This window comes from Anomaloglossus baeobatrachus, chromosome 1 (genome assembly GCF_048569485.1).
Source record: "Anomaloglossus baeobatrachus isolate aAnoBae1 chromosome 1, aAnoBae1.hap1, whole genome shotgun sequence".
Classification (NCBI taxonomy): domain Eukaryota; kingdom Metazoa; phylum Chordata; class Amphibia; order Anura; family Aromobatidae; genus Anomaloglossus; species Anomaloglossus baeobatrachus.
The window spans coordinates 574,622,447-574,639,876 of NC_134353.1; the positions used below are offsets into that span (position 1 = coordinate 574,622,447).

At 46.1% G+C, this 17,430-nt stretch overlaps 2 protein-coding genes across 5 annotated transcripts in view; one reads left to right on the forward strand and one right to left on the reverse strand.

The window, feature by feature from the left end:
* The window catches only part of CDC37L1 (cell division cycle 37 like 1, HSP90 cochaperone), a 42,807-nt gene extending 39,882 nt beyond the window's left edge, over positions 1-2,925 (reverse strand). For 2 of the 3 annotated variants that reach the window (XM_075339779.1, XM_075339788.1), the window contains exon 1: positions 2,784-2,885. The gene's annotated coding sequence lies outside the window, so the exon portion shown is untranslated. The other variant, XM_075339797.1, reaches the window with a different exon arrangement.
* A 66-nt stretch (positions 2,926-2,991) lies between these two features.
* The window catches only part of SPATA6L (spermatogenesis associated 6 like), a 118,553-nt gene continuing 104,114 nt past the window's right edge, over positions 2,992-17,430 (forward strand). For both annotated transcript variants that reach the window (XM_075339810.1, XM_075339818.1), the window contains exon 1: positions 2,992-3,082. The gene's annotated coding sequence lies outside the window, so the exon portion shown is untranslated. The remainder of the gene's footprint in view (positions 3,083-17,430) is intronic.

A 17,430-nucleotide genomic window follows, 5' to 3' on the forward strand; every position in this document is an offset into this window, starting at 1 on the left:
TGGTACTAGGCCGCATGAAGCCGGGGACTAAATTTAATACTGCGGCCGACAAACAGGCGCGGTCGGCGCGGAAGTCCCGGTCGTCACAAAACCAGCAGCAGCTGCAGCGTCTGTGAAACGAGCGCTCCATGCACCGTCCCCATGGGGACACAGAGTACCTTTAGATGCAGGGCCCTGTCCCTGATGATACAAGTCTCCTGTCCGGCAGATTCCCCCAGGGGCTGCGGAGGGAGCCCGGTCCCAGTGAATGGATGACCGGTTAGGATCCCACTTCTCCCAGAGCCTCTAAGGGATGGTGAAGGAAAACGGCATGTGGCTCCAGCCTCTGTACCCGCAATGGGTACCTCAACCTTAACAGCACCGCCGACTTAGTGGGGTGAGAAGGGAGCATGCCGGGGGCCCTGCTGGGGGCCCTCTTTTCTTCCAACCGATAAAATCAGCAGCTGCTGCTGACTAAAATGGGAGCATGAGTGGATGTGTGCCTCCTTCCACACAAAGCTTAAAAACTGAGGAGCCCGTGATGCACGGGAGGGTGTATAGGCAGAGGGGAGGGGTTACACTTTTTAAAGTGTAATACTTTGTGTGGCCTCCGGAGGCAGAAGCTATACACCCCAATTGTCTGGGTCTCCCAATGGAGCGACAAAGAAATTAACATTTCGTGTTCAAGACTCGACCCAGTGACCTTGTGCAGTGTGGACAGTTTCTTTCTATGCTGAGCCCCCCAGCCTGGTCAGTCACTGTCCTATTGCTGAAGGTATTTTACTTCTATTCTTTTGGCTTGTGGTTATCAGGCGTCTTCACTAGTTCATTTTCTCTGTCCCATCACATCCCGGGTGGGGCTGGTTACACTCCATATACTAGAATTCTCTGCTGGCTTGATGCGAGTGCATTGAGTGATGTTGCGCTTACTTTCTCGCATTGTGGCCAGGAATATGCATATCACATACTGGGGGCCACGTGACTGTTGTTCCTAGTTCTGACATCAGAGAATCCTCACTGTGCACAGCGAGTGCGATGTGAGGATCACAAGTCTGCAGTCACATGGACTGACACATAGAATGACGGCAGACTTGTGGATAGACAACGCCTATAATAATTGGGAGCTCCCCGCTCTCCTCAGCTCTGTGTATCTGCATATATGGCACACAGCACCTTGATGAACCAGGCTCTCATGGGGAGAAGTGCAGATTAGGTAGAGTTTCATCGCCATCATTCCTGCACTTGTTACTGGTACAGTATGGATTATCTAGTGAGGAATGTCCTTGTTTCTGCAGGGAGGTCAGAATGGTTTATAATCATAAGACGCAATACTTGACCTCACAGAACCCTGACCTCTCTGGTTTCATCAATTATAGGTGCCTGCTGCTCAGCATTTACTGGTATTGTCTTCATGCTCAGGAAACGCCCAATAACAGTGGCACCCGTGTCTGCAGGGAGGGAGCCCAGCCAGCCGCGTGCTATACGGCGGGAGCCTAGCCAGCCGCGTGCTGCACGGCGCCACACACATGCCTATGGCCTGCGAACAGCGCCACACACATGCCTATGGCCTGCGAACAGCGCCACACACATGCCTATGGCCTGCGAACAGCGCCACACACATGCCTATGGCCTGCGAACAGCGCCACACACATGCCTATGGCCTGCGAACAGCGCCACACACATGCCTATGGCCTGCGAACAGCGCCACACACATGCCTATGGCCTGCGAACAGCGCCACACACATGCCTATGGCCTGCGAACAGCGCCACACACATGCCTATGGCCTGCGAACAGCGCCACACACATGCCTATGGCCTGCGAACAGCGCCACACACATGCCTATGGCCTGCGAACAGCGCCACACACATGCCTATGGCCTGCGAACAGCGCCACACACATGCCTATGGCCTGCGAACAGCGCCACACACATGCCTATGGCCTGCGAACAGCGCCACACACATGCCTATGGCCTGCGAACAGCGCCACACACATGCCTATGGCCTGCGAACAGCGCCACACACATGCCTATGGCCTGCGAACAGCGCCACACACATGCCTATGGCCTGCGAACAGCGCCACACACATGCCTATGGCCTGCGAACAGCGCCACACACATGCCTATGGCCTGCGAACAGCGCCACACACATGCCTATGGCCTGCGAACAGCGCCACACACATGCCTATGGCCTGCGAACAGCGCCACACACATGCCTATAGCCTGGGAACAGCGCCACACATGCCTATAGCCTGGGAACAGCGCCACACATGCCTATAGCCTGGGAACAGCGCCACACATGCCTATAGCCTGGGAACAGCGCCACACATGCCTATAGCCTGGGAACAGCGCCACACATGCCTATAGCCTGGGAACAGCGCCACACATGCCTATAGCCTGGGAACAGCGCCACACATGCCTATAGCCTGGGAACAGCATCACGCGTCTATAGGATGTGCTTAGTATGTAGTATAACACCTGAACTCTGCTGACTAGGAGTAAAGTGTAATACCAGACACAGCCATGTGCAGGAGTGGCGCTGTACTCCTGTGTTGGAGGCAGAGCAGGTCTTTGCAGTCACAGTCGGCTATGTGGAGGAAGGGAGCTGTCCGTTATTACACGTGTTCTCACTGACTGCATACTGACAGAGTGGCCAAGAATGGACGTCCTGTGACTGACTGGTCACCAGTGAACTAGCCACAACACGAGAAGCACGGAGGGGGCAGGGACTGCACTACCCAAATGTAGAGTATGCAGTGTTCCTGCAAGTGTACACTGGCCGCTAATGAATAACAGTCACTCGCTTACCTGCTAGCAAATAAACAACATCAAAAGGCACACACAACCGGACGTGTACCGCGCTCCCCTTCCGGCGGGCACAGCCAATGATGCCCACAGCTCAGCCTTTCTCCAAATATACTGCTTACCTCTGCCTCAACTAAGATGGCTTCCTCATAGCGTACGTCAGTGAGAGTGTGACGAAGCACGCAGGGCGGCGCGCAGTGATGACGACGGAGCGGTTACTGGTAGCTTACAGTGTTTGGGTTTCCATGGAGACGCGACGCTTCTATGAGTGGGAAGCGACGAGGAAGATCCAGTAGTCTTCTGTGGGTATTGTATGATGTTAGAGAAATACCGTAGTATGCTATTTATTCATCTATCTATCTATCTATCTATCTATCTATCTATCTATCTATCCCTCTATCTATCTATCTATCTATCTATCTATCTATCTATCTATTATCTATCTATCTATCTTATATCTATATGTCATCTATCTATCTATCTATCTATCTATCTATCTATCTATTATCTATCTATTATCTATCTATCTATTATCTATCTATTATCTATCTATCTATCTATCTATTATCTATCTATCTATTTATCTATCTATCTATCTATCTATCTATCTATTATCTATCTATCTATTATCTATCTATTATCTATCTATCTATTATCTATCTATTATCTATCTATCTATCTATTATCTTATCTATCTATTATCTATCTATCTATTTATCTATCTATCTATTATCTATTATCTATCTATCTATTTATCCATCTATCTATCTATTATCCATCTATCTATCTATTATCTATCTATTATCTATCTATTATCTATTATCTATCTATTATCTATCTATTATCTATTATCTATCTATTATCTATCTATCTATCTATCTATCTATTATCTATCTATCTATTATCTATCTATCTATCTATCTATCTATCTATCTATTATCTATCTATTTATCCATCTATCTATCTATTATCTATCTATCTATTATCTATCTATCTATCTATCTATTATCTATCTATCTATCTATTATCTATCTATTATCTATCTATTATCTATCTATCTATCTATCTATCTATTATCTATCTATTTATCTATCTATCTATTATCTATCTATCTATGTATCCATCTATCTATCTATTATCCATCTATCTATCTATTATCTATCTATCTATTTATCCATCTATCTATCTATTTATCTATCTATTATCTATCTATTATCTATCTATTATCTATATTATCTATCTATTATCTATTATCTATCTATTATCTATCTATCTATTTATCCATCTATCTATCTATTATCCATCTATCTATCTATTATCTATCTATTATCTATCTATCTATTATCTATCTATTATCTATCTATCTATTTATCCATCTATCTATCTATTATCTATCTATCTATTATCTATCTATCTATCTATCTATCTATTATCTATCTATCTATTATCTATCTATTATCTATCTATTATCTATCTATCTATTTATCCATCTATCTATCTATCTATTATCTATCTATCTATCTATCTATCTATCTATCTATCTATCTATTATCTATCTATCTATTATCTATCTATTATCTATCTATCTATTTATCCATCTATCTATCTATTATCTATCTATCTATCTATCATCTATCTATTATCTATCTATCTATCTATTATCTATCTATCTATCTATCCTATCTATCTATCAAATCAAATCAAAATCAAATCAAATAAGCTTTATTGGCAGGACCAAATACAAATTAGTTTTGCCAAAGCAAGTGTACATTAGGGACTGGGGCTGTGGGGATGGTGGGTGGGGACTGTAGGAAGGATGGATGGGGCACATCCAGGGTGGGGACTGTGGGGGCTCTTCTAGGATGGGGCTATGGAAGTCCATGGCTTATGATGGGGCATATCCACGGTGGGGACTGTGGTAACGGTGGATGGGGCATATCCAGGGTGGGGTCTGGGGGGCCACATCTGGGATGGGGGGCTATGGAAGTCCATGACCTATCATAGTTCTCTTTCTCGAAGTCTATGACATTCGCTCACATACCGCGCTGCTATCTCCACTGCGCTCTCTTCTTCCCCCAGCAGGATATATATTTTCTCTTCCTCCTTCATGGAGCTGAAATCCGGGAAGAGATGGGAGAGTCTCCTGAAGTGAGAGTCCCTCACTGCAGAGTACTTGGTGCAGTGTAGCAGGAAGTGGGTTTCATCCTCCAGGGCCTCTAGGTCACAGTGTTGGCACAGTCTGTCCTCCCTGGGCTTGTAGCTCTGCTTGTGTCGGCCGGATTCGATGGCTAGACTGTGGGCACTGAGTCTATATCGGCTCAGGGTCCTGCGGTCTCTGGGGTCCGGGAGTTTTTCCAGATATGGGGCCAGTCTGTAGTCTCTCTGTAGTCTGTGATACGTGGTCAGTTTCTGTGAGGTGTTGATGTCGGTCCTCCAGTCACTGACATACCTCTCCTGGCCCTCGTCTACCATCTTCCTGATTCTGGTTCTTCAGATAAGAAATCTGTGGAGAGAAAAGCGCATATAGGGTCTTACCCCAGTATATAAGGGGTGGGAGGAGGGTGAAACTACTCACCAGATGTCGTTGTGAGAGTCACAACAACTGTATTCGCATGTAGAATCTGATCCAAGGCTGCAGCCACCCAATTGGCAGATAACAGAGAGCAAAAGAGAAGGGTGTTTGATACTGCGCCAAAGGATCACAGGAACAGATGTTTAGATTAATGCATCTTTATTTCATCCAGGTCTACGCGTTTCCGGAGCCACTGCCCCCTTCCTCAGGACCGTCAGGAAAGACAAAACATCAAATCTCCATCAAATTTGATGTTTTGTCTTTCCTGACGGTCCTGAGGAAGGGGGCAGTGGCTCCGGAAACGCGTAGACCTGGATGAAATAAAGATGCATTAATCTAAACATCTGTTCCTGTGATCCTTTGGCGCAGTATCAAACACCCTTCTCTTTTGCTCTCTGTGATTCTGGTTCTTGTCAGGCTGCTGTGATTGGTTATTTTGTCCAGTTGGGTTTGGGAGAGCTGTGCCAGGGTTCCTGGTTCATCTGGCCCACGTATATATATCAGAGCTTTGTGGTGATGGGAGCTTGGATTGCTGCTCTGTAGGTGAGCCCGAAATGATAGTGACCTCTTCAGAGCTGCTAGGTGTAGAGGGAATCTGACCAGCTCAGCTCGACAGGCGCTGTTGGAAGTGCTTCAATGGACCTGGAGAAGGTGCTTACAGAATTCCAGGTGGAATATTTCTGTTGGGCTGGAATCCCACCTTGACCAATCTGGGTAAGTGTGAGGGCCCCAGACTTCGCTGCCGTACAGGAGGATTGGGGCAATGATGGAATCGAAGATTTTTAGCCAGACCCTCACTGGTGGCTTCAGATGATACAATTTCCTTCGGATGGCATAAAAGGTTTTGCAGGCCTTGTTTTTCAGGGTCTCTATGGCTTGTTTGAAGCTCCCTGACTGGTGAATTTCCAGGCCCAAGTAGGTGTATTTGTCTGTTCCTGTCAGAGTGCAGCCGTTTACGACAAATGAAGGATGCTGGTCAAATCTTCTTTTTCTCTTCTGGAACACCATGATGTTGGATTTCTTTAGATTGATCGGTAGTGCCCATGTGGAGCTGAATTTCTCCAAAATTTGTAGGTTGTCTTGGAGACCTTTCTCGGTTGGTGACACCAGCAGTAGGTCATCTGCATAGAGCAAGAATTTCACCTGGGCGTCATGGAGTGTGAGACCTGGAGCAGTTGAAGATTCTAGAGCAGTAGCCAGCTCATTGATGTAAATATTGAAGAGCGTTGGACTTAGGCTGCAGCCCTGTCTGACTCCTCGGCTCTGCTGGAAATAAGCCGTTCTTCTACCGTTCACACTCACGCTGCAGAGGTTCTCGGTGTAGGAGCTTTTGATGACATCGTAGGTCTTTTTTCCTATTCCGCTTTCCAGCATTTTTAAGAACAAGCCCGGGTGCCACACTGAGTCAAAGGCCTTTTTAAAGTCTACAAAGCAGGCGTATATCTTCCCATGCTTTGTATTGTGGACGTGGCTCTGAATGAGACTGTGCAGGGTGTAGATGTGGTCCGTGGTGCGGTGGTTTGGCACGAACCCTGCTTGGCTTTTGCTCAGGACATTGTGCTCGGTAAGGAAACTGATGATCCTTTTGTTTAGGATGCTGTTGAACAGTTTTCCCAAGTTACTGCTGACACATATGCCTCTGTAGTTGGCAGGGTCATACCTGTCCCCACTCTTGTGGATCGGTGTAATGAGTCCTTGGTTCCAGGTACGAGGGAAGTAGCCACCACTCAGCACAATGTTGAACAGTTTAACCATTGCAGCTTGAATTTCTGGTGGGCTGTACTTCAACATCTCTGGGGGGATTCCATCCAGACCACTAGATTTTTTACACTTTATGGAAGTGATTTTCTCTGCAACTTCCTGTAATGTAATTGGTGTGTCCAGTGGGTTTTGGAAGTTTTTGATTTTCTCTTCCATTGCCTTTAGTTTTGATGTTATGTTTTCCTGCTCTTGGCTTAGTCCTTCTTTTGGGATGTCTTTGTAGAGGTCTCTGAAGTACTGGAGCCAGATGTTGCCATTTTGGATATGGGTGTCATTCTTTTTCTTGCTCTTTGTGTCCATGTGGCTCCATATTTCCCAGATGGAGTTGTCTTGGAGGGCGTCTTGGAGTTGGCTAAGTTTGGTAGAGATGTAGCTCTGCTTCTTCCTCCTGAGGATGGTTTTGTACTGCTTTTGTATAGTGTCATAGGCTTCCCTCAGGTCTGGGTTGTTGGGGTCTCTGTGTTTATTGTTTGAGGCTGTTCTCAGGGTCTTTCGAACGGCTTTACACTCTTTGTCAAACCAACCATTGATCTGCTTTTCTTTTGGCCTCTTATAGTTGACTTGTTTGAGGTCGGACAATTTGGCCATGGTGTGGAATATTTTGTTGAGGTCTTTTGCAGCTTGATTCACTCCTTCTGGGTTTGACTTGTACTTGTAGCTGTAGAAGTTGTGGAGCATCTCCTGTAATTCCGGTCTGTTGGGAGCCTCTATTTTATTTCTGACGTTTTGGACCATTTATAGGATGGAAGTCGGTTGTAGAGGCTGCTCTGCTGTGACTTTTGTGTGGATGGTTTCTCTGTAGATTTCATGTACAGGAGAAGTTGACTGTGGTCTGACAGGTGCGTTTGTGGGGTGACTATGAAGGCGCTAATATTTGCCGGGTCCATATCTGTAATGGCGTAGTCTACTACACTCCTTCCTACATGGGAGTTTAGTGTGTATCTTCCCAGTGAGTCTCCCTTTGTACGTCCATTAAGAATATGAAGACCTAAACTTTTACATAAGTTCAGGAGCTTTTTGCCACTTTTGTTGACTGTACTGACATAGCTGTTTCTCTCTGAGTGTTCTGAGTCGTGACTGTCGTTCTCTGCCCCAAATATGTAGATGTTTCCATCTGTGGTCAGAAAGTCTTTTTCTCTCCCTGTTCTTGCATTGAGGTCTCCAAAGATGAGAACTTTGCCCAGGACCTGATAATGGGTGGCTTCTTCTTGTAAGATCTCAAAGCTGTCTGGATTGAAGTAGGGGGACTCTGGCGGTGGTATATAGGTGGTGCAGAGGTAGACATCGGACTGAGAGGTGAGGATGGAGCTGCTGATTCTGATCCATATGTGGCTGCCTCCTCTCTTCACTGGTTTGATGTACTGGTGGAGCTCTTCTTTATACCAGATCAATATTCCTCCTGAGCAGCGGCCCTGTTTGATGTTTTTAATTTTCATGGCAGGGACAGAGATTTCCCTGTATCCGATTGGCACCAGAGATTCATTTTTAGCTCTGGTCCATGTTTCCAGGAGGATCTGAATGTCTATATTCTTCAGTCTTTGAATAAAGTCGGGGTCATTTGTTTTACATCCAAAGGCCGAGGTGCTCAGGCCTTGGATGTTCCAGCTGCTGATTGTGAATGAGGTCATTTTTTTTTTTTTTCTATATATACCTCATGTGTATACCTTGTAATGAGTGTGGCTGTGTAAGACACACCGGATTTATGACTGGTTTATAAATGTGTTTAGTTTGATCCAGTCACATTAGTTTCCTGCACAATGTGCTGAGCAGGGTTCTAATCTCTTCCATATCTCTGCCCTGCATGTCTCTGTGTGGGGCTGATGGTCCCCTCCATGGTGGTCTCCTCCTCTGATGGCCTGATGTTGGGTGAAGGGCTTTGTTTCTGGCCTCCTGTGATGAAATTGGGGTTTCCTGTCTTTTTATTGTTGGGGGTCTTTCCATGGGATTTTGGTTGTTGTTGAGTCCAGGCATGGGGTCTCTGTTTAGTATAATGTCCTTCAGCTCTTTGGCCAGTAGGCTGACCCCTTGTTTGTTTAGGTGCTTGTCGTCATAGAGGTGTTGGTGTTTTATGGAGGGGTGTTGTGCCAGGATCACGTCGGGCACAGCCTTGATTCTTGTGGTCAGGTCCGTGTTGATGCTCTGGGTAGTTTGGCTGGATACATCATTTCTTGGGAGCAGAGATGATAGAATTATTTTGCTGTCTGGGAATTTTAGTTTTGCCGTCTTTGCTAGTTGGGTCAGTTGTCCTGCGATCTGCTGGTGTTGGGCTGGCAGATTGTTTGTTCCTGTGTGTATAAAAATATGATTTGGGCTTGTGAACCGTGGGTTATTGATGACTGCTGTCACCTGCTCAATTGTTGCACAGTGGATTTTTTTGACCCTTTTTCCTGGAAATAGTCGCCATGTTTTCAGGTATTTCCCATTTGAGTCCATTATTCGGATGGTATCAAAACGTTGTGAGGTCACGGGTGGGGTACGTGGGTGAAGCTGGGGGTCTGTGCTGGAGATTTTGCTGGTGGCTGGTTCTCTTGTCTTTTCTATATCTCTGGTTTGTGGTTCACTTATGTTATTTTCAGGAGCATTCATATTGTTGGAGATATTTGGTATCTCAGTGTCCTGGCCAGTGGAGGCCATGGTGTCTGTACTGGTGTTAGTTACCATAGCTCCCTCCTGGCCAGTGGAGGCCATGGTGTCTGTACTGGTGTTAGTTACCATAGCTCCCTCCTGGCCAGTGGAGGCCATGGTGTCTGTACTGGTTTTAGTTACCATAGCTCCCTCCTGGCCAGTGGAGGCCATGGTGTCTGTACTGGTTTTAGTTACCATAGCTCCCTCCTGGCCAGTGGAGGCCATGGTGTCTGTACTGGTTTTAGTTACCATAGCTCCCTCCTGGCCAGTGGAGGCCATGGTGTCTGTACTGGTTTTAGTTACCATAGCTCCCTCCTGGCCAGTGGAGGCCATGGTGTCTGTACTGGTTTTAGTTACCATAGCTCCCTCCTGGCCAGTGGAGGCCATGGTGTCTGTACTGGTGTTAGTTACCATAGCTCCCTCCTGGCCAGTGGAGGCCATGGTGTCTGTACTGGTGTTAGTTACCATAGCTCCCCCCTGGCCAGTGGAGGCTATGTTGTCTTTACTCCTCTGTGTTTCTATGGCGTCCTCCTTTTTCAGGCGTCCAGGAGTCTTCAGCTCTGTTATCTCCTGTCTCAGTTGGGCATTTTCTTGCTGCAGTTCACACATTTTGCTTCTTATTTCCTGCAGAGCCGACCTGTATTCACATCTCAGTTTGCTTATCTCATTCATTACTTGGTCATTTGCATTTTTGTCACCAAGTGTCAGGTTTCCGGGATTTCCAGTTCTCTTTTGAAAGAGCTTGCCCTCGGTTAACATGGAGTTTACTGTTCTGTTGCCCTACTTCCTGTCCAGCTGCTTAAAAGGCCGCCTCTAAGCCTAGTCCAGTGCCTGAGTATACTGCTTGCTGTGTGCTCCTGCTTTGCTGCTCCTATTTCCTGATTGCCATTTGGATCCTCCTGAAAGACTACCGACACCGACTCTGGACTTTACCCGGTTTCATCAAGCTGTGCCCGGACTCCGTCTGCCGTCTTCGGTCAGCACTTCTGCCCGGTTCCTTCCGGTTCGTAACCACTCTGGACTATCATCCCGTACGGACACTTCTGGACTTTACCACTTGCCCCTTGTGTCCCGGCTGCTGCGCATTTAGGCCTTCCGGGGTGATTGCCAGACAGTCCCTGTATAGGGGTTCGCTCTTGGTGGTCTCCCTGGGGGAGTCCGGTGCGTAGCCCCGGGAATTCCCTTCGCTCCGATTCGGGAAGGTATTTCGTGTGTTATTGTTTTACTGTGTTTGTTCCGTTTGTGTACCTATCGTAGTTACATATTATAAACATCTCTGTACCAAGAACTCGTCTCTGGTTGTCATTGCCCTAACGCTATCGAAATCCTCAGAACATACAATAGTATTACACCAAGGTTTCTTTGAAGTTCTTCTTTAAATTGTACAAAGTCTCTTTGTAGTTGAGATAAACAGTCTCTGAGGGTCTCCGGTGAAGGGTGTGAAGTGTTGGGGGGGGCTGCGGTTCTGTCTCTGGAGGTCTCTGTAGAGGTGATGGTGGCTGCTGGGGTTTGTTGTTCTTTGCAATTTTGTGCCTGGAGTTTAATTTGAGAAAAGCTGTCTTCAAATTTATGTAAGTTTTCCTCAGCCCCTTGTACCATGATTATGCCGTTATTGTACACGTCTATGGTCAGTGAGTTGGTCTCGTCTTCTTTTTGGTTTCTAATTCTGATCTGCCGGCCCTTATTAATGCCGTTCTTGGATATATACTTATATTGATTGCACAGAGCGGTGTGCCAGGCTAAGGGTTGGTCTGTGAAAAATAATAAATTGGTTTTCCTTTTATCTTTCTCTTTAGAGGTAAAATCAGAAAAGAGGGTCTCTGTATCTTCTCTAATCTTTGCATGTTTTATGGCTTTTTGCACATGAATGCTTTTCTGCCCTTCAGAGTATGTGATTTCCAGAGTGTGTGACCCCCTGGTGTCCTGTGTCTCCAGCTCTGCTCTCTGCCCAGTTACTTGTTCTACATTTATATTTTCCATTTTTATAATAATCCTTATTTATCAGAGATGTAATTACAGCACTGTCTGTAGGTTGTGGTATGGATGGAGGATGGTCCTACCTTTGGATGTGCAGATCTCTGGGTGTCAGTTTGGAGTCCTCCTGTTGTATGTGATCTGTCCTTCAACAGGTTTTTTCTTATGTCCTTTAAATCCTCTATTTCCTCTTTTTTTCATAAAAATCTTTAGTCCAGCTCACTCCAGCTCGTTTTCCTGTTCCACAGAGTCCAATTTTTCCAGGTTTTGTCTTACTGTTTGCTCATTACAAGGTATAAATGATGAAAAACTCAGGAGCTCATCTTCAATGCTGCTTACTCCTAGGAATGGTGGGCGGGATCTCATCCTATCTATCTATTTTTCTAATATCTATCTATCTATCTATCTATCATTCTATTTAGCTAATATATCTTTATCTATCTATTATCTATCTATCTATCTATCTATCTATCTATCTATCTATCTATCTATCTATCTATAAACTATTAGCTATCTATCTATTATCTACCTACCATATCTATCTATCAAATCAAATAAGCTTTATTGGCAGGACCAAATACAAATTAATTTTGCCAAAGCAAGTGTACATTAGGGACTGGGACTGTGGGGATGGTGGGTGGGAACTGTAGGAAGGATGGATATTCAGGGTGGGGACTGTGGGGCCACATCTGGGATGGGGGCTATGGAAGTCCATGGCTTATGATGGGGCACATCCAAGGTGAGGACTGTGGGGCCACATCTGGGATGGGGGCTATGGAAGTCCATGGCTTATGATGGGGCACATCCAAGGTGAGGATTGTGGGGCCACATCTGGGATGGGGGCTATGGAAGTCCATGGCTTATGATGGGGCACATCCAAGGTGAGGACTGTGGGGCCACATCTGGGATGGGGGCTATGGAAGTCCATGGCTTATGATGGGGCATATGCAAGGTGGGGACTGTAGTAAGGGTGGATGGGGCACATCCAGGGTGGGGAAAGTGGGGCTACATCTGGGATGGGGGCTATGGAAGTCCATGGCTTATGATGGGGCATATCCAGGTTGGGGACTGTAGTAAGGGTGGATGGGGCACATCCAGAGTGGGGACATCTGGGATGAGGGCTATGGAAGTCTATGGCTTATCATAGTTCTCTTTCTCGAAGTCTATGACATTCGCTCACATACCGCGCTGCTATCTCCACTGCGCTCTCTTCTTCCCCCAGCAGGATATATGTTTTCTCTACCTCCTTCATGGAGCTGAAATCCGGGAAGAGATCGCAGAGTCTCCTGAAGTGAATGTCCCTCACTGCTGAGTACTTGGTGCAGTGTAGCAGGAAGTGGGTTTCATCCTCCAGGGCCTCCAGGTCACAGTGTTGGCACAGTCTGTCCTCCCTGGGCTTGTAGCTCTGCTTGTGTCGGCCGGATTCGATGGCTAGACTGCGGGCACTGAGTTTATATCGGCTCAGGGTTCTGTGGGCTCTGGGGTCTGGGACTTTTACCAGATATGGGGCCAGTCTGAAGTCTCTCTGTAGACTCTGGTACGTGGTCAGTTTCTGTGAGGTGTTGATGTCGGTCCTCCAGTCATTGACATACCTCTCCTGGCCCTCGTCTACCATCTTCCTGATTCTGGTTCTTGTCAGGCTGCTGTGATTGGTTATTTTGTCCAGTTGGGTTTGGGAGAGCTGTGCCAAGGGTCCTGGTTCATCTGGACCACATATATATATCAGAGCTTTGTGGTGATGGGAGCTTGGATTGCTACTCTGTAGGTGTGCCCGAAATGATAGTGACCTCTTCAGAGCTGCTAGGTGTAGAGGGAATCTGCCCAGCTCGGCCCGACAGGCACTGTTGGAAGTGCTTCAATGGACCTGGAGAAGGTGCTTACAGAATTCCAGGTGAAATATTTCTGTTGGGCTGGAATTCCACCTTGACCAATCTGGGTAAGTGTGAGGGCTCCAGACTTCTCTGCCATACAGGAGGATTGGGGCGATGATGGAATCGAAGATTTTTAGCCAGACACTCACTGGTGGCTTCAGATGATACAGTTTCCTTCGGATGGCATAAAATGTTTTGCAGGCCTTGTTTCTCAGGGTCTCTATGGCTTGTTTTAAGCTCCCTGACTGGTGAATTTCCAGGCCCAAGTAGGTGTATTTGTCTGTTCCTGTTAGAGTGCAGCTGTTTAGGACAAATGAAGGATGCTGGTCGAATCTTCTTTTTCTCTTCTGGAAAACCATGATGTTGGATTTCTTTAGATTGATCGGTAGTGCCCATGTGGAGCTGAATTTCTCCAAGATTTGTAGGTTGTCTTGGAGACCTTTCTCGGTTGGTGACACCAGCAGTAGGTCATCTGCATAGAGCAAGAATTTCACCTGGGCGTCATGGAGTGTGAGACCTGGAGCCGTTGAAGTTTCCAGAGCAGTAACCAGCTCATTGATGTATATATTGAGGAGCGTTGGACTTAGGCTGCAGCCCTGGCTGACTCCTCGGCTCTGCTGGAAATAAGCCGTTCTTCTACCGCTCACACTCACACTGCAGAGGTTCTTGGTGTAGGAGCTTTTGATGACATCATAGGTCTTTCCTCCTATTCCGCTCTCCAGCAATTTCAAGAACAAGCCCGGGTGCCACACTGAGTCAAAGGCCTTTTTAAAGTCTGCAAAACAGGCGTATATCTTCCCATGCTTTGTATTGTGGATGTGGCTCTGAATGAGACTGTGCAGAGTGTAGATGTGGTCCGTGGTGCGGTGGTTTGGCACAAACCCTGCTTGGCTTTTTTTGAGGACCTTGTGCTCGGTAAGGAAACTGAGGATCCTCTTGTTCAGGATGCTGTTGAATAGTTTTCCAAAGTTACTGCTGACACATATGCCTCTGTAGTTGGCAGGGTCATACCTGTCCCCACTCTTGTGGATGGGTGTGATGAGTCTTTGGTTCCTTGGAAGTGAGTAACCAGCACTCAACACAATATTGAACAGTTTAACTATTGCAGCTTGAATCTCTGGTGGGCTGTACTTCAGCATCTCTGGGGGAATTCCATCCAGGGCACTTGATTTTTTACACCTTATGTAAGTGATTTTCTCTGCAACTTGCTGTAAAGTAATTAGTGTGTCCAGAGGGTTTTGGAAATTTTTGATTTTCTCCTCCATTGCCTTTAGTTTTGATGTTATGTTTTCCTGCTCTTGGTTTACTCTTTCTTTTGTCTTTGTCTTTGTAGTGGTCTCTGAAGTACTGGAGCCAGATGTTGCCATTTTGGATATACATGTCATTTTTCTTCTTGCTCTTTGTGTCCATGTGGTTCCATATTTCCCAGAAGGAGTTGTCTTGGAGGACATCTTGGAGTTGGCTAAGTTTGGTAGAGATGTAGCTCTGCTTCTTCCTCCTGAGGATGGTTTTGTACTGCCTTTGTATGGTGTCATAGGCTTCCCTCAGGTCTGGGTTGTTGGGGTCTCTGTGTTGTTTGAGGCTGTTCTCAGGGTCTTTCGAATGGCTTTACATTCTTTGTCAAACCAACCATTGATCTGCTTTTCTTTTGGCCTCTTGTAGTTGACTTGTTTGAGGTTGGACAATTTGGCCATGGTGTACAATATTTTGTTGAAGTCTTTTGCAGCTTGGCTCACTCCTTCTGGGTTTGACTTGTACTTGTAGCTGTAGAAGTTATGGAGCATCTCCTGTATTTCGGGTCTGTAAGGAGCCTTTTTATATTTTATTTCTGATGTCTTGGACCATTAATAGGATGGAGGTCGGTTGTTGAGGCTGCTCTGCTGTGGCTTTTATGTGGATGGTTTCTCTATAGATTTCATGTACAGGAGGAATTGGCTGTGGTCTGACAGGTGCGTTTGTAGGGTGACTATGAAGGTGCTAATGTTTGCCAGGTCCATATCTGTAATGGCGTAGTCTACTACACTCCTTCCTATATGGGAGTTTAGTGTATATCTTCCCAGAGAGTCTCCCTTGGTACGTCCATTAAGAATATGAGTTCTTAAACCTCTGCATAAGTTCAAGAGCTTTTTGCCACTTTTGTTGACTGTACTGTCATAGCTGTTTCTCTCTGAGTGTTCTGAGTCGTGACTGTCGTTCTCTGCCCCAAATATGTAGATGTTTCCATCTGTGGTCAGAAAGTCTTTTTCTCTCCCTGTTCTTGCATTGAGGTCTCGAAAGATGAGAACTTTGCCCAGGACCTGATAATGGGTGGCTTCTTCTTGTAAGATCTCAAAGCTGTCTGGATTGAAGTAGGGGGACTCTGGTGGTGGTATATAGGTGGTGCAGAGGTAGACATCGGACTGAGAGGTGAGGATGGAGCTGCTGATTCTGATCCATATGTGACTGCCTCCTCTCTTCACTTGTTTGATGTACTGGTTGGAGCTCTTCTTTATACCAGATCAATATTCCTCCTGAGCAGCGGCCCTGTTTGATGTTTTTAATTTTCATGGCAGGGACAGAGATTTCCCTGTATCCGATTGGCACCAGAGATTCATTTTTAGCTCTGGTCCATGTTTCCAGGAGGATCTGAATGTCTATATTTTTCAGTCTTTGAATAAAGTCGGGGTCATTTGTTTTACATCCAAAGGCCGAGGTGCTCTATATACCTCATGTGTATATACCTTATAATGAGTGTGGCTGTGTAAGACACACCGGATTTATGACTGGTTTATAAATGTGTTTAGTTTGATCCAGTCACATTAGTTTCCTGCACAATGTGCTGAGCAGGGTTCTAATCTATTCCATGTCTCTTCTCTGTATGTCTCTGTGAGGGGCTGATGGTCCCCTTCATGGTGGTTTCCTCCTCTGATGGCGCGATTTTGGGTGAAGGGCTTTCTTTCTGGCTTCATGTGATGAATTTAGGGGTTTCCTGCCTTTTCATTGTTGGGGGTCTTTCCATGGGATTTTGGTTGTTGTTGAGTCCAGGCATGGGGTCTCTGTTTAGTATAATGTCCTTCAGCTCTTTGGCCAGAAGGCTGACCCCTTGTCTGTTGAGGTGCTTGTCGTCATAGAGGTGATGGTGATTGATGGAGTGGTGTTGTGCCAGGAATACGTCTGGCACAGCCTTGATTCTTGTGGTCAGATCCGTGTTAATGCTCTGGATGGTTTGCCTGGATATATCCTTTCTTGGGAGCAGAGATGACACAATGATTTTGCTGTCCGGGAATTTTAGTTTTGCCGTCTTTACTAGTTGGATCAGTTGTCCTGCGATCTGCTGGTGTTGGTCTGGCAGATTCTTTGTTCCTGTGTGTATAATAATATGATTTGGACTTGTAAACCGTGGGTTATTGATGACTGCTGTCACCTGCTCAATAGTTGCACAGTGGATTTTATTGACCCTTTTTCCTGGGAATAGTCACCGTGTATTCAGGCACTTCCCATTTGAGTCCATTATTAGGATGGTATCAAAACTTTGTGAGGTCATGCTTTGGGTACGTGAGTGAAGCTGGGGGTCTGTGCTAGAGATTTTGCTGGTGGCTGGTTCTCTTCTCTTTTCTATCTCTCTGGTTTGTGGTTCACTTATATTATTTTTAGGGTCATTCATATTGTTGGAGTTATTTGGTATCGCTGTGTCCTGGCCAGTGGAGGCCATGTTGTCTGTATTGCTGCTAGTTTCCATAGCTCCCTCCTGGCCAGTGGAGACCATGTTGTCTGTACTGCTGCTAGTTAACATAGTTTCCTCCAATATGTCAGGGAAAGGGGGAGGAAGAGAAAGGAACACCCCCCCTTTCCACCGACAGTGCACGTG